The 23,235-nt window shown below is 38.7% G+C and overlaps 1 protein-coding gene across 1 annotated transcript in view; it reads right to left on the bottom strand.

Annotated features, from left to right (window-relative positions):
• Positions 1 to 23,235, bottom strand: part of ccdc89 (coiled-coil domain containing 89) — a 49,955-nt gene extending 26,720 nt beyond the window's left edge. Inside the window, exon 1 of the mRNA XM_043693950.2 lies at positions 23,098 to 23,235. The gene's annotated coding sequence lies outside the window, so the exon portion shown is untranslated. The remainder of the gene's footprint in view (positions 1 to 23,097) is intronic.

Below are 23,235 nucleotides of genomic sequence, written 5' to 3'. Positions count from 1 at the left end.
ACTCTTCGGAGGGTCGATGTGGACTTATTGGGCCGAAGGGCCTGTTTCCATACTGTACGGAATCTATTCTAAACACTGCTGGAGGACTTAGAATTTGATGCCATGCCTCCTAGCTCAGATATGGACTGGGGTGGACAAAATTTAAAAAAATCACACAACACCAGGTTATAGTCCAACAGGTTTATTTGGAAGTACAAGCTTTCGGAGCGTTGCTCCTCCATCAGGTAGCCAGTGAGGCAGGATCATAAGGCACAGAATTTAGAGTAAAAGATCAAAGTGTGATGTATTGAACAAATCTAGATTGCTGTGAAGACTTTAATCACTTGGATTGGGGTTGCAGGTTTTAATTGATTAATAAGTAAACCCTAGAATTTCTTTCAAGTTGTAGCCCCAAGATAACTTAAGGTTTTATCAGTGAATCAAACAAGGTACATCTCAGCTCAGACAATGCATTGAAAGTGTGAGGCGATAGTCTATCTGTATCCCAACTATGAGTCAGACTGGTTCCATTTCCAAGTAGGAATTGATAAAATGTCACATGGATTGACTGCCTATAGATTGTCGGCTTTTTGAACAAAATAGAATGTATCTGCAAATACAAATCTGCAAATGCAAATTCACCTCATAGACTTATATGGTGTGAGAGTGCGTGTACGGGAGAGAGAGAGAATGAGTGTGTGTGTGTGGGTGGAAGAGACCACACACATACACTCAATCCTTCTTTCCCTGAAAATGTTGATGTGTAAATAAAGGGTGACTTGGTGACGGGATACCAGCCTCTGTAGAATAATTTCATTGTTGTCGACTTAACTTGTGTTATTTCTGCATGCCAGTTAAATTAGATATTCAATTCATAAAGCAGAAAAATCAAACCAGCAAATACATAATATTCTCATTGCACCCTTTAGATGTATTTAAATAATGAAGCAGTAGCAGACCAGCAAGAAGCATGGCCCAGCTAAAGATTGTACAATATTGATCTTTTCTTCCTGTTTTGTTGTTCAATGCCAATTTCCTTTACAAAGCATACTGACAAAGCAATGACAACAAATTATGAAGATGTGTTTGCTAAAACTTTCTTAATTTTTGTTTCTTTGCATAAAATAAGGAATCACAGATTTATTGTCCATTATTTCTTTAAAAGTTTTTTTTATTCTGACTGGGTCTCTCTTCAAAGTTGATCAAATAACATGGCACAGTGGCTTAGTGGTTAGCATTGCTGCCTCACGGTGCCAGGGACCTACGTTCAATTCTAGCCTCAGGTGATGTCTGCGTGGGTTTGCTCACTTGCTCTGGTTTCCTCCCACAATCCAAAGACATGCAGGTTAGGTGAATTGGCTATGCTAAATTGTCCATAGTGTTCAGCGATGTGTAGGTTAGGTGCATTAGTCAGGGATTAATGAAGAGTAATAGTACAGGGGAATGGTTCTGGGTTGGTTACTCTTTGGAGGATTGGTTGGGCCAAATAGCCTATTTCCACATTGTAGGGATTCAATGAATCATTTTTCATAAGCTGATGATTTAACAATCAGAGAATCTCAGTTTTGACTCTTGTTGGAAATACAATCAATGTTCAAGGTATACACCCACTACTCTGCAAACAGATATTACATTTTAAATTCATTATTTCCTTTTTATTGTTACAGTTAGGTACTGGCAAGAGTCCCATCTCATCTCAACCAACCTGTTGTTATGCCACTCAGGTTATTTTGACCTTGCAGAACTGGCACTCCAGCTCTTTTGGGACTCAGGACATAATCAGGCAAGCCTAGACAATTACTGATGGCTGTTCAAAACTTCATATACATGCCTACACATGCTTTTTGAGGAAGATGGAAGTATATAGTGTGTGAGAGACCTCGCTTATAATTTATTTTTGCTGGTTCATTGTCAGTTGACCTAAATAATTTTGACTCCCACAAGTACAAAGCTTGTTTATTCAAAACCATAAATTCATCTCTTTTCAAATGCCCAAAAAGGTTGACATATATTTTCAGCATTTCACTTTTCTATTTATCTGTAAGCAAGGATAGATTGCAGTGAAGCACATTCAGTAGACAGGTGATTGACTCGGATTGCAGCCTGTAAAATGAAATTTCATTCCAGCGAATTCTGGATTACTTTTGTAGAACCCTCGTGTTGCCATGGAGTTAACACAGTAACATTCCATGAACGGACAAAAGCTGTGAGTGGGTCTTGATGTAAAGCATGCAGTTGGGTCAGGGATCAGTAACGACAGACTAAATATTTTGTGCCACATTCAAAGTGAATTTCTTGAATGCATTCTGTAAAATCAGTATGAGAAGAAGGGTGTGAGGCCTAAACATCTGCATTACTGATGAGGTGTGCTCACTTGTGCATACAGTATACACATTAGGCTCAGACCAGATGATTCCTGTCATATGCATAGACATACACAATAATATTTTGTTTAGAAGGCAGGAGAAGCCGTTTAAAATTAGCTAGCCAAATGGTATAGAAACTTATACTTAGATTCCTCTTTGCCCGTCATTGTTTCTCTTGTCTTTTGGGCTGAAGTTCTTCTTTGTGGCCACCACCAATGCATAGCAAATGTTATGCAATGTCCAAGGTGGCATATCATACAAAGGAACTAGAGTAATTGTCCCAAAGAAGTTGAGAGAGTGATAGGAAACCACAGTGAGGAAAACGAGAAAGGAATTCAGAAAAGATTGAGGAGGGTAAGTGACATACTCTACCGGCCAAATGTGAGCCACAAAATCAAAAACATCAGCCAGTATAATGCTCCTATTGCATACTAAGCTAACCTAGAGAGTCACTGATGACATATGACATCCCGGACAGACCGTGGATGAAGCTGGGTGGAGATGTTTGCACACTCACAGGGACTGATTTTCTTGTCACAGTAGGTTACTATTCTGGGAGGTGGACCAGTTGCCCTCAATGACTCCTGCTTAGATTGTCAAATACCTAAAAGCACACTTCATCTATTCTTGCATTCCTGACATTGTCATGAGCAATAATGACTCTCAGTTCATGAGTAAAATATTTTGATTTGATTTGCTTAGATTTATTTTTGTCACATACCTAGGTAAAGTGAAAAAGTTTGTTTTGCATGCAGTACAGGCAGATCATACTGTACAATGTGCATAGAGTAATAGAACAGAGCAAAAATACAATATTACGGCTGCAGAGGAAGTGCACAGAGAGTGACCTCAACATTAATTTTAAAATTTGCAAAGTCCATTCAGAAATGTAATAACAGCGGGGAAGGAGCTGTTCTTGAACTATTCCTGCACGGACACAAACTTTTATATCTTCTACCTGATGGAAGAGGGTAGAGAAAGTATATCCAGGTTGGAGGGGTTTTTGTTAATGTTGGTTGCTTTCCCAAGGCAGAGAGAAATATAGTTGGAGTCAATGGATGGAAGCTGGTTGCCTGATGAACTGGGCTGCATTCATACTCTCTGTAGTTTCTTGCATTCTTAGGAAGTGCAGTTGCCAAACCATGCTGTGATGCATGCAGATAGAATGCTTCCTTTGATGCATTTATTTAGTTGCTTTGTGAAATATTGAGAAACCCAATACCACATATTATCTCCATCCTGTCCCTAGTTGAGGTGGCAGTAAAAATCTCCAAAGAAATCACAAAGCTACAAAGTAATTCCTACACAAATGTAGACAAGTCAATCCTCAAGTGGAGAAATACACCTCCTGAAGGCATGGAAAGTGGTCCAGAAGAAAAACTATTATCATGCAGCACATAAACTGCTCTTCAAATAGCAAACAAAATACTAAAGGGAGAAGTAGTAACAGATGTAATTTTACAATATCAAGATGAAACAACAGAAAGTCAAATGTCATTTTGACAAGACTGCTACACCATTTCCAAAGTTGAGTAATGGAAGGCAGTAAAGGTACAAATATTTAATGATCTCAATGAAGACAAGCCCAAGTGGCAGCTTGAGACGTGTATGGCGCAATTGTTATTTTGATTATACTCAATTGCAGTGAACAATCAGATATTCAATCTGAAACCATAAGCACATTTGCCCAACTGCAAAAGCTGTTCTTCAACTGAATGCTAATCAAGAGGTAAATGCATCAACTACACAGACATACATCAACCGCAAGACCCAGAGGTGCACGGCAACCCAACAGCAGACATAGAACAACAACAGTTACCATAGCAACAATAAGTTAGTTTGGCACATCTCTCCCTGGTGAAACATCACTTAGGTGAGTGTAAATGACAACTATACACATGTGTACCATTCAAAGATCAGCATGATTTAAGGATTGTGTGTGCAACACATATGCAGAGACTGATTGAAATAATGAACTGTTAAGGCCTGAAAACAGTAGTGTATATAATTGGTACCTCGGGCAACCAAAATGTATGTAAGGCATTCCATTTCTTTTTTCTTTTGTTTTTCATTATTTGTCCAGATTGAAATGCAAATATGTACAAATGTCTGTTTTAGTCTATCAACAAACACATTAGGTTAGACCCTATCTACCACCCCCTGAGAAAAATAACAGGAAATGACATCGCCAACCCAAAGAAACCCAAACATATAAATAGAAAGCAGGAATTATCAGCAGTGCTTTGCCCGGAGGCCCACTGAAGATGTTACCTAGTATGTGATGAAACATCTGGAAATAAACCTTCCAACTCAATGAGCAAACCTACGTCCAGGATGTTTCTCTAATTTGCTCTATCATTAGTGTTTGAGATGCTGAGAAAGAAACTGGGAGAGAGAATCTTTCAATTTTTGTTGTTACTAATCCATCTCTTTCTCCTGCTCCAAAGCATCTGGAGGTGACTTACTCCCACTATGTGAGACTTCCAGCAAGGTATCAATCAAAAATAGGAGTAAAAAGCTTCTTCATGTCTGAATTGCAATTTCTGTTAATATAAAATGTTAATATCTGCGGAGGATGCATTTGTTTATTAAACATTGGTTTTGTGAGCTTGGCTCAGCCTGCTCAGATGACCATGGAACCATTTTAAGAACATTTTGTCTCCTTTTTCTAAAAAAAATTTTAGTTTATGTTACGACATGGAGGCGAGCCCCTCTGTTAATTAAACCAAACACCCAGAAATGCTTGCCTCATTTAGTAATCTGTTAAAATATGAATGTCATAGAACTCCCAAGTTCCACTATTTTTTAAAAAATCAATTTATTTTATAACTCTAAAAGTGATCTCTAAGCAAAAAAACTATTCACAAATCTAAGCCCCCTTTCTCTTAATTACTTACTATCTGCCTCCAATCCTATAACAATATGTGGTTCCAATAAGACACTTATTAAAATTACATCAACTTAATTTCAAAACCACACAGTCTCTGTCTTCTGTGTCTTCACTCTTCCAGCTGCCGATCTTCCTGGGTATGTTCCACATGAAAAGGTACCTTTGATAGAGAGTATTTTCTAATTTCTTTGAGAGCAAGATGTCAGATGGGCAATTAGTTCTTCAGCAGTTTCTCTCTCTATGACAGTTTCTTTCTGCCAATTTTCAATTTGTCCGCTTCTTATACTCCCCAACATCGAAATGTCCCATTGGTTCGATGTTGTGGCAAAAGAATAAATTCAACTCAATTGGGCTTTAGTATCTTAGAGCAAAATTTAAACCGCTTGGTTAAATTCGAATTGTTGTCAAGACAACATCTAAAACTCAGGTATCCATTTCACAGCCAAATGTTACTTATTTTCAATTTCCCAGTACACTCTGGGACTGCCATCTAGTCATAGACACAGGTACTTGTAATCTCTCAGCTCAGAACAGCATTCTCTCGCTCTCTTAAAGGTACAGTACATGCCTTCAGCTTTTAACATTCATGGAAGAAATTGGATGTTAAAACAAGAAGTTGAAAATTGATAGTCCACTTTTTACCTCTGTCATGATAGGTTACTGAAGTAACTTCAGAGTCTCTCTGTATCCCAAACTTGAGTCAGACTGGTTCTATTTGAATGTGGAACTTACAAAATATTACATGTTTTAACTGCCTGCAGATTATGCATTTTTGAGCCAAATAGAATGTATCTGCAAATATAATTCTGCAAATTCAAATTCACCCATAGACTTATATGTGTGCGTGCGTGCCAATGTTCATGTGACTCGGCCAACAGTGTCTATCTCATACGCTGTGGGCAAGGATGCCCTGAGGCATGGTACAAGGGTGAGACCAAGCAGATGCTACAACAACGGATTAATGGACCACTGCACAATAATCACCAGGCAGGAGTGTTCCCTCCCAGTCAATGAACACTTCAACGGTCAGGGACATTCAGCCTCAGATCTTCGGGTGACCTTTCTCCAAGAGGAACTTTGGGATAGGCAACAACGCAGAGTGGCCGAGCAGAGGCTGATAGCCAAGTTCGGTACCCATGAGGCTGGCCTCAACTGGGATCCTGGGTTCATGTCACACTACAGGCGACCCCACTACACTATACACGCTCTCTCACACACACACACTCCTACATACACACACACACACTCATGCAGACCCTCTCTCATACATGTGCTTTCTCTCATATAAACACAAACATACAACCCTCAACTCACACCCTCTCACAGACTTATACTCCATCACACACTCTTTACCAGGCTTTCACACATGCAAACACACACTGTCATGTGCACTCACGCGCGCACGCAGACACACACACATTCTCTCTCTCTCTCTCTCTCATGCATGCACACCTGTAAGTCTATGGTGTGAATTTGTATTTACAGAATTTTATTTGCAGATACATTCTATTTGGCTCAAAAATGCACAAACTGCAGGGAGTCAATCCATGTAATATTTTGTAAATTCCACTTTAGAAATAGAACCAGTCTGACACAGGATTGGGATGCAGACAGAGTCTGATCTCACACCTTTAATGTGTTGTCTGAGCTGAGATGTCACTTTTTGTTATAAAACCTTAAGTTTTCTCGAGAATGTGACTTAAAAGAAGTTCTGGGATTTACATATTAATTAACCAAAACTTGTAACCCATTCTTAAAGATGAAAGACTTAACAACCAGGTTTGTTCAATATATAATGTCAGTTGCATAACACTGTAATATTTTGCCAAAAATTGTGTCTTATGATCTTACACTCCACAACCACCTGATCAGGGAGCAGGGCTATAAAGCTAATGTTTCCTAATAAACCTGTTGGACTATAATCTGGTGTTGTGTGATTTTTAACTTTGTCCAACACTGGTTTCTCCACATCACAATTGTGTGCTCCACAAAAGCATGGTGATGGAATGAAGCCTTTGTATTTCAGCTTCAATGCTGTTATATTAGTCAAAATAAACTTTACAGCAATAGTTACATATAGCATTAATTATCACAGAAGTCAGTAATCAAATACATAATTGCCTGTCTTATTTTAACAACCTTTTAACTACTTTCTTTTGCATAGGTTGACCTCTCCGTAATGTTTGGAGATGTGCTTAGTTTCCACAAGTAGCATTCTTTAGCTGAGCTTTCCTACCAGATGTCTGTAGCTAGTGTTCTTTTTTGCAAATAGTTGATGCAAGTTCTTGTCCACCTGTTCGATGACATTTGTTCTTTGAAGGACAACTCTGTGTAAGGCACATCAAGTTACAACCATGTTGCATACCTACATACTGGAAATTTCACCCAGGCAGGGGATGGACAAATGCATCTGATGGAGAGTGGTTTTGGGACATTTCTTGTAATGCTATAACACTCTAAATCTGCCAGCAGTAGGATGTTAAATAAAAATATTTTAGTCATACAGGCCACAATCTGCTCTGCCTTGGAAATTTAAGTGCTCATCTAGATGCTTCTTAAATGCTGTGAGGTTTACCGCTCTGTCAAACAGCACCCTCTTGGTGAAATCACTTAATCTTTACTTTAAACTTATGCCCTCTGGTCTTAGACAAGTTTGCCATTGCTAACAGATTCTCACAATCTACCCTGTCTCTCATGATCTTGTATAACTCAATCAGATCCCCCCTCAGCCTCATCTGCTTCAAGAAAAACAAACCAAGTCTCTCCTCATAACTGACATTTTTCATCCCAGTCAACATTCTGGTGAATTTTCTCTGCATCCTCTCCAGTGTAATCACGTCCTTCCAATAGTATGGTGATAAGAACTGCTTACAGTATTCCATCTGTGACCTAACCAATGTTTTATGACCTATCAAGACTTCCTTGCTCCTATATTCTACATCCAGCTAATGAAGGCAAGCATACTATATGCCTTCTTCACCACCCTGTCTACCTGTGCTTACACCTTCAGGGATGACTCTGTGAGTCAGTCAATCTATGGACTTGTACAATGAGGTCCCTTTGTTCCTTAGTCACTCCTGAGAACCTACCATTCATTGTACATACATTTCCCTTATTAGACCTCCCAAAATGCATCACCTCACACTTATCAGGATTAAATTCCATCTGCAAGTGCTCTGCTCATTTTGCAGCTGCTCAATATCAGAGCCTGAGACCATTCTCCTCACTATCAACACCACCACCAATTTTTATGTCATCTGTAAAGCTACTAATTATGCCTTATACATTCACATCCAAGTCGTCAACGTTCATGACAGCAAGGGCCCCTGCACCAATTCCTGTGGAACATTGCTGGTCATCACCTTCCGGTCACAAAGCATCCATCCACCATCACCGTTTGCCTCCTTTTTGCAAGCCAATTTTGAATCTTGTTTGCCAACCTGCCTTGGGTTTCATGGGCTCTTACCTTTTGGACCAGCCTTCCATTTGGGACCTTCTCAAAAGGAATTACTGAAGCCCATGTAAACTATATGAACTGCCACTGCACTACCCCCATCAATATATTTAGTCACCTTTTCAAAAAACTCTGAGTAAGTCAGACAAAATCTCCCTCTGATAAATCCATGATAACTATCCCTGATCAATCCAAGTTTTGATTAATCCTGCCCCTGAGCACTGTTTTCAATAATTTCCCTATCACTGACAAATTTAAAAATCATACAACAACAGGTTATAGTTTATTTGGAAGCACTAGCTTTCAGAGTGCTGCTCCTTCATTAGGTAGTTGTGGAACAGGACTGTAAGACACAGAATTTATAGCAAAAGGTTACAGTGCCATGCAACTGAGATGATATATTGGACAAACCTAGATTGTTGTTAAGTCTTTCATCTTTTAGAATGGCTTGCAGGTTTCGGTTCATTATTATGTAAATTGCAAAACTTCTTTTAATTCACATTTTCAAGATAACTTACGGTTTTATTAAAGCCTGCAATCTATTCTAAAAGATGAAAGACTTAACAACAATTTTGGTTTGTTCAATATATCATTTCAGTTGCTTGACACTTATCTTTTGCTATAACTTCTGTACCTTATGGTCCTGCTCCACAACTACTGATAAATGAGCAACGCTCCAAAAGCTAGTGCTCCCAAATAAATCTGTTGGACTATAACCTGGTATTGTGTGATTTTTAACTTTGTCCACCCCAGTCCAATACTGGCTCCTCCATATCATGCCTACAACTAACATCAGACTAACAGGTATATAATTACCTGGCCTATCACTGCTACCCTTCTTAAAGAAAAGAACCACATTAGCACCCTGGGCGGGTACCGGGGCGGGCTGTCCTAGAGGTGGTCGAAAGATGTGTCAGGGCGGACCGAGAACTGGAAGGGGCATGGGGTGGACCGAGAACCGGAAGGTGGATAGGGGCGGGCTGCCTTAGAGTGGTCGGAAGGTGGGAGGGGCGGGGGCTTGCTGGGCTTGTATTGTCTGCACTTTTGTATGTAACGGTATTGTCTAATGTATAAATGTCATTGTCACTGTCTTGTCATATGTGGAACTGGGATTTGAGGTTTGTCCTCCTCTCCCTGTAAAATGGTTGAACAGTAGGGTTCGGGGCCTAGCTTTGCTGCTCCTCTCCCTTGTAAAATTGCTGTCTTGTGTACAGCTGTCAATGTTTTTTGTAAACTGTTTTGTAATTTGTTTAATAAAATAAATATAAACAGAAAAAAAAAAAAAAAAAAAAGAACCACATTAGCTATCTTCCAGTCATCTGGCTCATCACCAGTTGCCAGCAAAATATTAAATATCTCCTCCACGGCTCCAGCAATCTCCATGCTCCCCTGCCCACCTTATCTCTGATAGCAAGAGATTTATTGAAGATTTATTGATGTTTATTCACATCAAATATCACCTCCTTAATAATATTAACATGGTCTAGAATCTCACCATCCAAAATGAAATCCCCGGCTATGATGTCTTTCTCCTCTGTGAATTCAGATGAGAAATACTCATGTAAGACCTCTCGCACATCCACTGGCTCCCCTTTGGTCTCTAGTAGGTCCCACTCCTTCCCTGATAATCTTCTTAATCCTTATAAAATGCCTTGGGGTTTTCCGTGATCCTATCTGCCAAAGATACCACATGGCACCTCTTTATCCCCCTAATTTCTTGTTAAGCAACCTCCTATAATCTTTATACTTTTGAAGGGCTTCCCCTGTTTTTAATGCGCTGTACCTGACTATGCTTCCTTCTTTTTCTTGTTAAGTTCTTGACACCCTGTGACATCCAGGGTTCCCTGGACTTGCTGCCCTTGCCCTTCACTTGCCCTGAATTCTCATTATACTACTTTTAAAAGGCTCCCACTTTCCAAAATACACATATCTGCAAGTAGCTGCTCCCAATCTATGTTTGCCAGATCCTGTCATACAATATTTGTGAGTGGCACAGTCGTTAGCACTGCTGCCTCACAGCGCGAGAGACCCGGGTTCAGTTCCCACCTCAGGCAACTGACGGTGTGGAGTTTGCACATTCTCCCCGTGTCTGTGTGGGTTTCCTCCGGGAGCTCCGGTTTCCTCCCACAGTCCAAAAATGTGCAGGTTAGGTGAATTGGCCACGCTAAATTGCCCATAGTATTAGATGCAGGGGTAAATGTAGGGGAATGGGTATGGGTGGGTGCGCTTTGGCGGGTCAGTGTGGACTTGTTGGGCTGAAGGGCCTGTTTCCACACTGTAAGTAATCTAATCTAATATTGAAATTGGCCTTCCCCCAATATAGATAATTAACTATTTTTATCCCTTTCCATTGTAACTTTGAAATTTACAGATTTATTCCCAAAATGCTTGCTCACTGAAATTCCAAGCACTTGACCAGCTTCATTCGCTAGGATTAGGCATAGCATTGGTAAAAACAATGACTGCAGATTCTAGAAACCAGATTCTGGATTAGTGGTGCTGGAAGCATCCGAGGAGCAGTAGTACTTGCAGCACCACTAATCCAGAACTAGGCATAGCATTGCCCCATCTTGAATAGAACTATTTTCGTATTGAAACAAAAAGATCTCCGGGATGCACTTTTGAAATTCCACTGCTCTAATTCTTTCACACTAAGGTCATCCCAGTTTATGTTAGCAAATTTGAAATCCCCTACAGTTATAATCCTATTTCTCTCACATCTTTCTATGATTTGCCGACATATTTGTTCCTCTATGTCCCTTTTTTGGGAGGCATGTAGTATAATTCCAGGAAAGTAATCACTTTTTTTTTTATTTCTGAACTCTACACAGATGACCTCATTTCAACATCCTCCCAGTACATCCTCCCTTATTATTGCAATAATGGTTTCCTTTATCAATAATGCAATGACTCCAGCTTTCCTTTACCCACCCCCGCCATCGTGCCTGAAACTCCTGTACCATGGAACATTCAGCTGTCAGTCCTGTACTTCCCTTAACCTTTGTAAGACAAATTTCATTTGTTGGTTAAAATAGAAGTACCTTTTCTTTGCGTTTTACATATTGGTGATAATGAACTAAAATTTCATCTACATTGTTTGTTTCAGATAAGTGTTAAAAATGAAAACTTCTGCTTTGGGTCTTTATTTTGGTCGTTGGGAAATTAAGGATTCTTAATAATTGTAAGATTACATAATTTTTTGCCCATTTAATCTTTGAGGAATATTACTGAGATAATAATGTTGTGGGGAGAAACACCAGTCTCGAGTCAGAATTGGGGTTCAATGACAAAGTTTATTGCACAAGGAAATATCGGAGCTCTGGGCAGAGAAAGGCACCAACAACACAGTGGTCAGCTGTGAGTCTTCTCTCGACCTGCAACATATGTCAAGAAACGTTTATACATCTTGTGATACAATAGGTCAGTGATGAGATTAGTGTCTTTGAAACATGGTTCGTTTATGGCAATCATTGCAGAATCGTTGATAGTTTCGATACAGTCTTTGTTAGTTCCAGCGTAGCCTTTGTTAATTTCCGTGTGGTCATTGTCTTGTCAGTTTCAGTGTAGACATTGAAACTGACAATGTCTGCACGGAAATCCATTGCTGTAGTAATGGGCACTGATTGCTCTTCCTGAGAAGGACGATTACTGCAGCCCTGGCTATTAGCATTTCATAGTGAGTCTGTATCAAGCTATTCGCATTTCTGTAAGAGGTGTTGGTTGGACCCAGACACCTCGGCGGGCAGTGTTTGTTACTCGTGTATTCTCTTCCCCACCTTAAACTAATCAACTGTGTTGTGAGTGCATTGCGCTGGCATTCTGGTGGCCCCAGGCAGTATCTGTATCTGCTCTGCTGTTTCTCTCCATATTGAGATCCGGCAGCCATCTTGTGTGTCAAGTTGGCCAACTGATAGCTCGGCAGCCATCTTATGCATCCGTGTGCTTAGTGTCACCCTGCCCAATGCCATCTCCCTCTTCAATAACTTTTATTATCATCGTAGCAGTGATCTAAATGTGGTGCTTAAGAACGTAAAACCAAAATAACTGCTAAAACTCTGCAATAGAGCAGATATAATTCAATACTGGGGATAGCGTGAAGTAGATAATAGAATTATGTTTTCATGTGACATATCAGCTTGAGACAATTATTCAATAATTAGCATTTTGTAAAGGGGACACAATGTAATTTTAAATTGGGAATTTCTTGAGGACACAGTGTGATCCTATAATGGACTATGTAGATGCTCTGAGGAACTAGATTCCAGATTCAAGATAGCTAGTTTTTCAGCAGCTGAGTAGGTAATCTTAAATCGTAAACCGTAAAGCTGCCTCTTTGCAAGCTGCAGACTCAATTGCTCTGACTTACTTTCACCTCAAGCTGAACAAGCCTGCTGGTACTTAATTTTTCCACCTTCCTCCCATTCCCACAACCCTTCCCAAAGCTGACCCTGTGGACACCATTCACAAATTGGCTAAAACCACGTATCTCCAAATCGCTCTCCAGAATGTCCATTTACTTAATAATAAGATTTCCATAAGCTTATTGTGGGGTCAATTTGTATTGACAGCATTCTCCATATTGAAACCTCCCCTCACAGCTATACCTTGCAACACTTTATTCACCCAAATTGCAAAGGAAATGTTTTGGTTCTTATTTAAAATTACAGCTTGTTCTTACCCCTATTTCTCTTACATAATTATCTCCTTTGAGAATCTCACCTTGTTCCACTTTCTTGCCAATCATTTAAAATCCTCTTCCTTCACCGTCCACACAGGATACTTAATGTTGCATGATTACTTTGGTGATTCAACCATCATCTCACTGGCTGTGCCCTCTCAATAACCCCTTCAGTATTAAATCCCCTACCCATATTCATGGCCACATACTCCCAACTTTACCATCTTATGTGGCCTCCTTTCTCTTATTGTTTCAATATGGATAAAGTCAGGTCAATCCCTACTATTTATTTCTTTCTACCCTCTTCACTTCTTCCAACACCATTTCCTTCTTTTGCCACCTCAGGAAATGTAAACTCTCTTGATTAATTCACGATTGTATTTTCAAATTCCCAATCATCAATGTAATTTGTTCTTTATTTTCAACAAGAAATGCACCACACAATCTCCCTACTTACACTCTTGCCCCTTCTTTGAGACCTGTCACCATTAAATGCTTCACTGTCTCTTACCCTGGTCATTCCCTCAGAATGGCTCTCAATTCTGTTGCCTTAAGTCCAAGGATTGCAGACAAGATATTTAGTCAGATTTGGTTGTACTATATGAAGCACCTCCAGCCCTGCTTACCTTTGACAAAGCTCTCATAATTCAAGATTTTTGCTGAAATGCAAAGAATATATTCTCCAACTAAATTCCACTCCCCCTCCTCTCCCAACCCAATCAAACACCAAACCCACTCTTGACCTCTGAACTTATCTACCAAATTCTGCTAAGACAGTGAGAAATAAATAGCAAGTACACTAAGTGATTTACCTACAATAAGAACAGAAGTTCTAAATACTATATTGAAAGGACTAAGGAACAAATATGAAACCATCATGAAATGAATGCAGGGAAATGTAACAATGATAACAAAATCAAGGGAAGTGGTGACATAATGGTAATGTCATTGGACTAGTGATCCAGAAACCCAGGTGAATGTTCTAGAAACATGATTTTGAATCCACCAGAGCAATTAGTGAAATTTGATTCAATAGAATTTTGGATGATTGGTTTTTAAAAGCTAGCCCACTGGTGACTATAGTCACTATTGTGGGATATAGGTAAAGTAGTGTTACTTCTGCAATCATATTTACTTATGCAAGGTAAATGAACTCACTAGTGTATGATTGTTTCAGCCAAGAGCTGAGTCAACAAGAATGAAAACTATGTGAAGGAAATACATAATTGTTTTTGTATTAGCTAAAATGTGCATGCAAGAATGAAATGTGCTTGCAAACAATGGAAGGTGTTACAGGCAAATAGATAAGGTGCTGCGAGGGGAGGGGGTTAAGCTAGCTATGCCTGTACAAACAGTAGTTATAAGCATCTGTTTTCCACCTGCAAAAACAAGAACAAACCACAATCAAGAAGTCATGAGGTCATAAGGTCATAACAAGGAAGGGAGGATATGCCTAACAATGGACCGCAGCAGGATGTGGTCAAATGGCCTTGTGAGGCCAGAAATAAGCATTTTGTCACAGACAAGGCCGGATAAGGCATGAGATAAACAAGAGTAATGGGTGCCGGTCTTAGAGAGGTGGGAGATGTAAACAGGGGAGGAGCAATGGGACGAAAGAATAGGAACCAAATTACATAAATATTGTGTACTAGTTGAATTCAGTGTGTGTGGTCCCTGCCTTGTGGACAGTGGACACCACAACCTCTTGCAAGAGTAAAATAAATGACACGACTGATTCAGTAGTCTCGGACTGAAATTATTGAAGTGAGTGAGCTTCGTTTCTTACACTATCAATTGTAAAACAGTTATCCAGTTCACTAATGTTCTTTGGGGAAGGAAACCTTCCATAGTATTGCCATTGTGATTTAGCTCTTCCTTAACTTATTAATATCAAAAGTCATCTCTAATCTCTGGATAATTCAATGAAAGTTATTCAATAGGCATTTAGATGAAAACTTTGGTGACACTTCTAGAACATTCACACTTATAAATTGACACTGAGAAAAGTATTGTTTTTTTGAACTTTTAAATCAGATAAGAGAACATTTTACTGCAAGAGCGTACTTCATGATTATATTTGTGTGAGTATGATTTTGATTATTAATATACTTTACACTGTGATAGCTACATAATGCCACAAAATGGAAAAAAAAACAAAGAACTAGGTATGATAAAGATCTGAAACAAAAACATAAATTGCTGGAGAAATTCAGCAGTTCTGAAGAAGGGTCACTGGACTCAAAATGTTAATTCTGCTTGCTCTCCACAGATGCTACCCTCCACAGGTAAACAGGGCTGGAGGTGCTTCATATAGCACAACCAAATCTGGCTAAATATCTTGTCTGCAATCCTTGGACTTCAAGGAACAGAACTGAGAGCCATTATGGGGGAATGATCAGGGTAAGAGACAGTGAAGTATTTAGTGCTGAGCTTTTCCAGCAATTTCTGTGTTTTATTTCAAAATGGAAGTTTAGACTATATAAGGTTGATACAAATCATTGCATCAGATAATTTTCCAATGGTAGAAAAATGATAGTGTTAACATTGCAAATTGTGAGCCAGGAAATCATAGATGGTTTATGAAAGAAAACACATTTTAATAAACTAAGTTTTGACAAGCCAAATGCAAATGCAAAATTAGAAAGGTCTATTGTCTCTTAATACAAGAATCAGTTAAAAAACTGTCCCTGTTCTCCTAAAATGTAGGCAAGGAGAAACTGGACAGCTGGGAGCAGCCCTGGAGACATTACCAAGTGACATTAACTATGCAGACAATCACAGGATCTACATTTAAGTATTTCTACCACATTACACATAGGTTTACCTCTCACATACTGGTACCTTAGATGCTGATATGATTTGACCTGTTTTTTTATTACATGAAACAGACTCTCATCCTTAAATAAGCAAAGATAGTAGTGGTTTGTTTTGGAGTTAACCTTTTTTACACTGAACAGTTCTTAGTTCTTAAAAGTCAGCATCTCCTCTAGCTTATCAGTTTCAGAAAAGGAGTTTGTATGACACAGAACAGATACTCATGCAGTCTTTATAACCTGGTAAGCCATCATTCTGGTACAATTTGGTTAACAGTTTTCATTCTGCATAAACTAGATTCTAATTTTCAATTCACACTAGTACCCACATTTTCCTTTGAGCCTATGTGATAGAGCTGCTGTTAAAATTTGTGCTCAGATAAGCATCATTAAAAACTAAAACTCTTTCATCATCCCTCATAAATTCTACAATTATCTTAATAATTATAACAATGAAAATTTTAATTTCATAATCCTTTCTTGCAAATACATGCAAAATAAATAAAACCACTTGAAATGGAGAAAAGCCAAATGGATCACAGACTTTTTAAAAACTCAGTTCTGGGCCAGCAAAACAGAAACCTATGTTACAGATATGGTTGTAGAGAAAATGATACAAAACAACAGAATAAACAGAAACTCCTTGTGAAGCAGGTGAACCAAGGTTAAGTTTTGACACAAAGAAACTAAGAACTGTCCTGAAGTAAAGGCATAGTGCTAGGACGTTATGCAGACCCTCTACTCTTTATCAGATAATCATTCTCAGACGTTCTGACTCCTTGTTAGCTTTTGAAAACTTTTTTTAATCTCTGTATATCACTAATTTCAGATGTGTGAGAGAGGCATTAGAAACCAGGGAAAAAATATGGAGAAAATATTTCAAAGTTGCCTAAATAGGCAAGTACAAAATCCTTGTTAACTAGATACAGAATAATGTAATATAAATTTGATTGAATTAGGTCGTTAGGAACAATAAGGCCAAGCCAATTGAAAATTGTTATAAAGCTGATAGTTCAAAAATAACGTTAGATATTTCTCCTTAATTAATGAATTGGCTACATATTTGAAATAATGCAGTGTATTGGGAAATATTTTCTTTGTAACTTACTCTTCAATAACAAATCACACTATGCATAGGGAGTGAAGTGCAGTCAATAGACAATATGACAATAGACAATAAGTGCAGGAGTAGGCCATTCTGCCCTTCGAGCCTGCACCACCATTCAATATGATCATGGCTGATCATCCTTAATCAGTATCCTGTTCCTGCCTTATCTCCATAACCTTTGATTCCACAATCCTTGAGAGCTCTATCCAACTCTACCCTGGTCCATCCATGTTGAAACTACAGTCAAGAAAGCATACCAAAGCCTATTCCTCAGAAGGCTAAGAAAATTTGGCATGTTCACAATGAGTCTTACCAATTATTACAGATACACCTTGGACGGCATCCAATTCAGATGCATCAGAGCATGGTATGGCAACTGCTTTGCACAAGGCTGCAAGAAATTACAGAGAGTTATGAATGCAGCCCAGTCAATCAGGAAAACCAGCCTTCTTCTTATCAATTCCATCTATACTTCCCGCTGTCTCGAGAAACCAATCAATATAATCAAACACTTCTTCCTCCCCGGTTATATTCTCTTCCACCCTCTTCTATCAGCCAAAAAATACAAAAATTTGAAAACATGTACCAACAGACTTAAGAACAGCTTCTTCCCTACCTTTTATCAGACTTATGAAAGGACCTCTTATATATTACAATTGATGTTTCTCTGCATGTTTTCTGAACACAATATTCTGCATTCTGTTCTATTACCCTGATGTAAGGTATGATTTGTCTGGTTAGCCCACAAAACAATACATTTCACTGTATCTCAGTACATGTTACAATAATAAATCAAATCCAGGACCTCATAGTTAAGGATCCTCTGTGGAGCAGCAATCACAAACTGAATTTCAAATTCAATTTGAGCAAGAGCAACTCAGATATCAAAAGTGTCGTTAAATAGGGCGATTACAAAAGAATGAAGAAAGAGTTGTCTAAAGCAGGCTGGAAAAAGAGACTTGGGGAAGGTCAGTAGAATTGCAAATATTTAAGTAGATATTTCAGAATGCTCAGCAAAAGTGTATTCCAGTTAAAAAGAACTTGTTGAGGAGGATGAACTATTTGTGGTTAACAATGGCAGCCAAGGACTTGTTCTTGTATGATGAACTCAGTTGGTTGTGGGAGAACGGATAGAAAGTGCAAATGGATAGGACTCTTCCTCATGTTTTCCCTTATACTGCCAAACAAGCGATGACAGGATTACTAAGAGCAGTTCCCATCTTCTGACCTTCCAAACTGAAATTGTAGCTCCACAAAATCAAAAGATTACAGACTGGACTTTCCTGTTTGTTCCATACTATGGTGGAAAATAAAATAATATGAAACAGAGAGACCTTATCACATCTGTCAGAGAAATATCTTGTGTTCTCCCTGCCTCTTATCCACAATAGAGTAATTGATTGCTTGTCCCATAACTGCCTAATTGCATATGTGTTTCAGAGAGCATGATTCAAGAAACGGATTTCCCTGTCTTCTATTTCACTTACCACTAATTCTAGCACTATACATAAGGGATCTGGTGGTACAACCAAGGACAATAATGAATATCTTAGCCTGAATAATGTTAGAAAGAGAAGCCTTGATAATAGTAACCTTTCTTCTCTTCAACTCTTTTGCATAAAACAAAGGTAAACCCAGTAAGAAAACATCTTCTAAAACAATAATATTTTAAGTTTTTCAAGAAGAGCAAAAGGATGATTGATAGGTGTTATAATAATTAAATGGGACAGTGGTTTAATGTCTCATTTGGAAGGTGGCATATTTTACAATCCAGCTCTTTTCCTAGATTAAATTTTCAAGTAGTTCTCACTCAACATTCTTCCACTTCGGTCTGACACTACCACCCTAAGCTGTCATTGGGCAAATTGATGGAACTAGTGAAAAGAAGAATTGTAAAGTGAGCTGAACAGTATTATTGCATAGAACACAAACTACAAAAGGGATTTGGGGCAATGAATAGACATAATGCAGTAGGAATTCAGGCTATATTGTCTGAGAGATAAAGCACACAAGGCAGGGACAAATAAGTGCCTATACATGGCACTGGACTAATCGCATCTAGAGTATTAACATATTGTAGAAATCATACTAAAGCAATTTATATTTAAATAACACCTTTAGCACAGCAAGATTTCACAAGGGACTTTACAGGAGTGTCATCAAATAACATTTGACATTGAGTCACCTAATAAGATACAAGGGTAGATTACCAAAAGCTTAGTTTGAAAAGAGAAAGTTTTAAAGACCATCATAAATGAAGATAAAGGGCAAACAGTCGACAGAGTTATGCAGGGAATGACAGATCCGAGGGTTTACAAATTTGAAGGCATGGTAACAATGGGATATTCTGGTGTTGCTGGGGATATAGAGGTTAACTTTTAAATCTTGTATACTTAGTTTGCAGCTCCATTCAAAGGATATTCAGTTCAGAAATTTGAGTTTAACAATATTGGACACATACGCACATTCTGAAACATACACCTTGCTAGCATGAACTCTGCTTTTGGAGTGCAAGATCCAAAATATTATTCCACTACAGAATGTGTTGTGTGGCAACCAAGGCTCAATTGATTGAATTTTTCTCCTCAGTCTGGGATTTTGATTGAAGTCCTATTCCAAAAGTTTAAGCACAAACACCTAAACTGACACTTCAGTGTAGAACTGAAGGGGGTGCTATACTTTGAGGAGTAATCGTTTGGCTGATATGTAGAGGCAAGACCACATTTGCCTCCTCAGGTGAACATAAAATAACCAATGGTATAATTTTGAAGAGAAGAGAGTCACCTTATTGTTGTTACAAATACTTATCCCTTAGTTAACATCACCAAATATTAAAAAAACTTGGTCATTATCACATTGAGGTTCGAGTGATCGTGCTGTCAGTAAATTGACTGTCATGTTTCCTACATTACAACAACATCACATTTCAAATGTATTTCATCAGCTTTAAGATGTCCTGAGGCCATGAAAGGTGTGCTATAAACAGTTGCATGGCTGTACAAAATTTGAATATTGCTGAAAAGGGGGACATACTGCTTAGAGTCAAAGAGTCATAGAGATGTAACGGAAACAGACCCTTCGGTCCAACTTGTCCATGCCAACCAGATATCCCAATCCAATTTAGTCCCACCTGCCAGCACCCGGCCCATATCCCTCCAAACCCTTCGTATTCATATACCTATCCAGATGCCTTTTAAATGGTGCAATTGTACTAGCCTCCACCACTTTCTCTGGCAGCTTATTCCACACATGTATCTCCCTCTGCGTGAAAACGTTGCCCCTTAGGTCTCTTTTATATCTTTCCTCTCTCACCCTAAACCTATGCTCTCTAGTTCTGGACTCCCCCATTCCAGTGAAAAGACCTTATCTATTTATCCTATCCATGCCCCTCATGATTTTATAAACCTCCATAAGGTCACCCTTCAGCATCCGATGCTCCAGGGAAAATAGCCTTAGCCTATTCAACCTCTCCATATATCTCAAATCCTCCAACCCTGGCAATATTCTCGTAAATCTTTTCTGAACCCTTTCAAGTTTCACAACATCTTTCCGATAGGAAGGAGACCAGAATTACACGCAATAAATTAAACTGCAGATGCTGGGTATTTGAAATAAAAACAGAAATTACTAGAGAAACTCAAAATCTGGGGAAAGGAAATTTCCAGCAGCATGTCTGCTTTTGACTTACACTCATTAGGACAGATGCAAGAATATCAAATTTCAAAGGGACCACCAACTTCTAGCAACATAAGAAAGAAGCAGACTGTTTTTCTGATGCAGTGCTTCTTATTCTTGCATCTGTCCTGATGAGTGCTGGAAAAGAACTTCAAACAAACATCAATGGCATGCCCCTTTTTACAGTAATGCTATATAAATGCAGCTTTTCTAAATTGATATAGATAATTAAACATGAACCATAAAAAGGGACAGTTTAAACTGGGAATGTTTACAATAGAAAAACAAAGGTGAGGGAAATTTATTAGTCTACCAGATATTTCAAGCAGTAAAATAAATTAAGGCCACCTACACCAATTCTGTGTCTTACAATTGTGTACTCCACAACCACCTGAAGGAGCAGCCCTCTGAAAGGTAGTGCTTCCAATTAAACCTGTTGGACTATAACCTGGTGTTATGTGATTTTTAACTTTGTACACCCCAGTCCAACACCGGCATCTCCAAATCATGAGTACACCAACCCAAGGTAGGTTGTAGGTGAATGTGCAGAGAAAGTGAGGACGGCAGATGCTGGAGATCAGAGCGAGGGTGTGTTGCTGGGAAAGCACAGGTCAGGCAGCATCTGAGGAGCAGGAGAATTGACATTTCGGGCATAAGCCCTTCATCGTTCCTTATAAGGGCTTATGCCCGAAACGTTGATTCTCTTGCTCCTCGACTGGTGAATGTGCGGAGGCTGGTGAATATATGGAACAATTCACCTGGAATAGTAGTGTAAGAAGATTTTAACAAATAAATGAAGGAAGTTGACAGACAAGGGAGAACTAAGAGACAACTCAAGAATAGAACAGATCTAACTATTTACGCTTTAATATAACTTTTATCAGATAGGTTTAAATAGTTTCTACACTGAACCTTTCTGTGCAAGAGTATTTCTTTCAGCTATCTCAAATAACTGCTGAAAGATATAGAATGTCTCCATTTACTGAAGGAAGTTGTTCTTTTTTCTGTGATAACAGTCCTCTATAAGTCAAACCCTTCAATTTGAGATCTCTTCAACAAGATAGCTGGATCCTTTTTTTCTTTTGAACAAACTGAATGGGTCTTTTTTTTAGGATTTGACCTCAAGTATTGTGTCAGTTTACATACGCACAAGTGAACTGACACAGTACAAATGTGAGGCTAATTGTAATCGGGATATTGTTTCAGTGAATTTAGACAACACTGAAAAGTATAAGGAATGCTACAAAGAAGCTTACATGAGAAATATAAGTCAGTTACTTCAGAAACGTTTCGACAGGTTTTTCTCTCTCTGATCACCTAAGTTATTGAAGTAATTTTGCTATATGCTTTCACGACGTGCCTCAAGTTTCAAAACTTCAATTCATCAGCGGCAGTGCTGTGGCCAATACAAAAAGGCGTCAATTTGGCGTTTACCGAAGCTGTAGCCAAAGATAACGAGCCCCAAATCAAGCTCTGGAGTACTGAACTCCGACCGCATTAATATCAAACTCTGTACACCAGCGCCTCGTCAGAAAACATTATACAAGCTTTCACTGAACAATTCATTCAAATGAGTTATTCTATTCAGGGGCAATGACCCTTCACAATTCATTTAAAAAAAAACCCTCACGCCTTCCCGGCGCAATAAAACAGAAGCAACGGAAGGCCCCATGTGTTGACATATCTTACTTTAGAAATCTTAATCCAGCCGCCAGCCAAACAAGCACAATGTTTACTGCCAAACTCAACGCGCGAGAAAACAATGATAAAAAGAGGGTTGGATTGGCTTAGCTTGGAGTTGGCCTGAGTAAATGAGCTAATTAAATCATGAACAAAATAAAACTCTTGAAATGTGAAAGAATCAGATTCATTTTCATTTACGTCTGCTATCCCTTATAAATAATTTAGGGAAACATCACAAGTGTAAACATTCGGACATTCATTGTGCGGCGAATAACTAGAATTACGATTATTGTGTGTTTATGATAAATTTGTGATAACCTTCGCTTTTTACAACGAATGCTTTGCCATTTATGATTTTGCAGTTTTCCAGAGAAAAACTCGACTTAAAACTCCAAAGTAGATAAATGTGGCTTTGTTGTGTGCAAAATGAAAAAAAAAATCATGTTCTTACCTAAAACATTCACAACTTGAGAGCTATTCAGCGTGGCCTGATGATTTTTTTTCTCTCTCTAACACAGAATGATAATTTTAACGAGCACAAAGTTCGAAACTAGAACGGGGTCAGGAAATATAAACCATGCTTATCGCA

Source organism: Chiloscyllium plagiosum, unplaced genomic scaffold (assembly GCF_037043375.1).
Source record: "Chiloscyllium plagiosum isolate Xiang-an unplaced genomic scaffold, Cpla_swu_hap1 HiC_scaffold_7, whole genome shotgun sequence".
In the NCBI taxonomy this organism is placed as follows: domain Eukaryota; kingdom Metazoa; phylum Chordata; class Chondrichthyes; order Orectolobiformes; family Hemiscylliidae; genus Chiloscyllium; species Chiloscyllium plagiosum.
This window is presented reverse-complemented; position numbering and strand designations above follow the sequence as displayed.